Here is a 3,585-nt window from a genome sequence, read left to right as displayed (position 1 = left end):
TAGGGCCAGAGGCTGCAGCCAGTGTCTGTTGTGGTGGCAGTGACGGCTTCCAGGCCAGGGTGGGCTGAGGTCCTGCCTGGTTTGTTTTTGTTTGTTTGTTTTGAGACAGAGTCTCTCTCTCTTGCCCAGGATGCAGTACAGTGGCACGACCTTGGCTCACTGCAACCTCCGCTTCTGGGGTTCAAGTGATGCTTGTGCCTCAGCCTCCCAAGTAGTTGTGACTACAGACACCCACCACCACACCCAGCTAAGTTTTGTATTTTTAGTAGAGACGGGGTTACGCCATCTTGGCCAGGCTGGTCTCAAACACCTGACCTCGTGATCCACCCTCATCAGCCTCTCAAAGTGCTGGGATTACAGGCGTGAGCCACTGTGCCCGGCCGGTCCTGCATGTTTGATAACCTTGGCTCTGCAGGCTTCTCTGAGGTACATGAGCTTCTTGCCATCCTGTGAGCGATTGCCCCCTGTGTCTACAGTAACCTTAGATGACGTCTTTAATTAAAGTACCCTTACCGGTACTAGGGATGTGTAACAAGTGATTACAGAAACGTGAAGGGAATGTGGATTGGGAATCTGGCACCATTAAACTTGAAGGTAATGACGATCTAAGTGGTTTGGGGTGATAGAAATCCAGAAGCTCACGTCAGACTGTAGAAAAGTTGAATAACTTTTGCCTGCAGTTCCATCAGGACCCATTTGTAGTTCCCAGATTATAAATGGCCTCTGTGCAGGATGGCTGGTCCTACCAGTTTAAAGAAAGCAAATAGCTCACGTGTTACCCTATATGATCTGTCCTACGTGGGTTGAAACTCAGGTCTTAGGCCGGGCGCGGTGGCTCAAGCCTGTAATCCCAGCACTTTGGGAGGCCGAGACGGGCGGATCACGAGGTCAGGAGATCGAGACCATCCTGGCTAACACGGTGAAACCCCGTCTCTACTAAAAAATACAAAAAACTAGCCGGGTGAGGTGGCGGGCGCCTGTAGTCCCAGCTCCTCGGGAGGCTGAGGCAGGAGAATGGCGTATACCCGGGAGGCGGAGCTTGCAGTGAGCTGAGATCCGGCCACTGCACTCCAGCCTGGGCGACAGAGCGAGACTCCGTCTCAAAAAAAAAAAAAAAAGAAAAGAAACTCAGGTCTTTTTCTGACTGTATAACAAAACTCTCTGATCTCCTGCCACCAAATAACTGAACTAGCTGAAAATGAGAGCCAGGGCTGATCCCTGTGGCTTGCCAAACTTTGATGTCCATGGAATCTGCAGCTTCCCCCAGTCTCCCAGCTGAAAATAGGTCAGCGATTAAGAGGGTGGAACTTCAGGAATTCTAAGATGGATTTATGGGAGCATTTGGAAAACTTGATTTATCCCAAATCACCAACTCTACCTAATCTCCAAGCCTGCCCCTTCTTCCTGCCTGAAAGCCGACCAGCCCAGACGGAAGGGTTTTCACTGCAAGAGATTGGTTTCCCCACTGCCCATTGTCCCTTGACCTACAGTGAGAGTAAGGTCTTAGTTGAGCCTGGGCACCAGTTGCTGGGAGGTGAAGACTCGGATACCAAAATCATTTCCAACTGGTTAATGTATGTCAGCAAAACTTCAAGACCATGGGTGGATACAGATTACTGGAGTATTTCATAAAGTAGAAAGACTAATTTTAAATGAGTCTGAATTTTTTATTAAGAGTATACCCAATTAAAATTCTATTTAAGATACCATAGCTGGAGCAGCTGGGAAAAAACTGTTTGCTCCGTTGGTGGACCTAAGCCTGGATTCACAGGAAGCCAATTCTAAATGCATTTGAGATACTAGGGATTTCTTGCTATAGTGCAGAAAGAATCCATAGGCTTCAGGTGGTAGGTAAGTTAGAGGGGATTTATCACATGCAACTTACCCTGGCTTGGAAAATACGTAGATGTGTGGAGCTTCTACATTCGTAAAAAGAATTCTGGTAGCTGTTCTCTGTGGACAGAGATGCTGGTGGGAGGGATGATAGCGGAAAGGGAGCTCCTGATTTCAGTGGGGCTAGGAGGATCCTGGGGTGTCAGAGTCCAAGCAGTGTGATACTTTAGCCCAAAGTGAAGTTTGGGTGTTATTCTGTGGTCTGTGCCATACAGGTCTTGGCTGTGACTCATCAGTGGTGAGGATTTTAGGCCTGAGAATGGGGAGCCCATCGTGGTCCCCTGGACGTGTAGATCTGAGCTACCACCATAGCCGGCACAATGGAGGTTCCTTACCTCTGACCCATTCCCCAGGTCTGAATCTGCTCAAAGAACCTGCCTCCCTTGATGGGGAAGCCAAGCTTGAGAAAAGGACTCTGCCAAAATACCCAGTCATGGACAGTGAATCCTTCTGCCCGATTTCCCATATTAGGCCTTTCAGCCATTTGCCTGGAAACTACATGGGGAAGTGGGAAATATCCACCTAATTTTGGATTATTGGTGGCTCTGCTGCATCTGTGAAGCTTCTGGAGATCCAGTAATTTGGGTAACATCAGAATATCCCAGAAAAGACCACATCCTGCATCTTGCTTTATTTAGCTACCACCATCAGAGGTGGCTCGAGAGACCACAGTTACTACCTATGGTGTGCTGCTCCCATGCAAAAGACTACAGACTGCAAGGTTTTCATCACATAATAATGAGATGAGCCTTAGAGGACAGACCAAAAGTTTCCAAACAGTTTACCCTTTACCTATTCTTATTTTTATTTACTGATTTTGGAATCTGACTCCAGCTTCCTTTCCCTTGCTAGAGCCCATGATCTGTATCTGTCTGCAAGGAGGAGAGAGAAGAGGCTGATGGGATCAGGTCAGTCCTCTGGGAAGTCCCAGCTGACTTCCTCCATCATCTCGCTCCCTGCCCGTAGTCTCACAGAGCCTCCCAGAATCTTGCTTTTCCTCAATCCATGGTCTGGGTAGGCCAGGGTGTGAGTCTGCAGCAGCCCCAGATGGGAAATCCCGAACCTGAGGACACAGAGCTGAAGTCCAGGGTGCGGCACTCTAAGCTCAAAAATCTAAGCCCATTAGATTTCTCATGCCCATTGAAGGCGGGCATGAGACTGTGGCTGGTTCAGGTACTCCTGTGCCATAGTAGAAGCTGGGTTCTGTGGAGAATACAGCAGGACTTAGGGACATGGCCAGCTTTCTCTTGGGGATCACATGGATGTGCCTGGGGAGATTCTGGAGAACTCTGCAAAAGTGCTGGAGTGGTACCCAGAGGGCTGGAGGAGGCAGGGGTCTGTGCCTTACAAACTGTAAAGTCTGTAAAATCATTTGAGGACTGTTGAGTCTGCACTTCAGAGATGCTATGGGTCAGGGATTAGATAGGCTGTGTCATTTTTCCCCCAAGTGGGTGGATTGGGTGGAGCTTATGACCCAGGATCAACTTTGGTGATTAAAAGTAAAACAGGGTAGGGGGCACCTGGATTTGAACCAGGAACCTCTTGATCTGTAGTCAGATGCTCTACCCCTGAGCCATACCTCCGGTCATAGGAGGGTAGTGTAATTAACACCATTTTCATGTGTTGACACACCAAGAGCAAGGCCAAGCTCTGCCAGTTCGGATGTCCAGGCCAGTTCTGTTTCTTTGAACT

At 48.8% G+C, this 3,585-nt stretch overlaps 1 non-coding gene across 1 annotated transcript; it reads right to left on the bottom strand.

The window, feature by feature from the left end:
- Positions 1-3,404: 3,404 nt before the first annotated feature.
- On the bottom strand, positions 3,405-3,476 carry TRNAC-ACA (transfer RNA cysteine (anticodon ACA)). Its single transcript has one exon. It is a non-coding gene; the product is annotated as a tRNA-Cys (tRNA).
- Between the last annotated feature and the right edge of the window lie 109 nt (positions 3,477-3,585).

This window comes from Rhinopithecus bieti, unplaced genomic scaffold, assembly GCF_001698545.2.
Source record: "Rhinopithecus bieti isolate Rb0 unplaced genomic scaffold, ASM169854v2 repeat_8800, whole genome shotgun sequence".
Taxonomy (NCBI): domain Eukaryota; kingdom Metazoa; phylum Chordata; class Mammalia; order Primates; family Cercopithecidae; genus Rhinopithecus; species Rhinopithecus bieti.
This window is presented reverse-complemented; position numbering and strand designations above follow the sequence as displayed.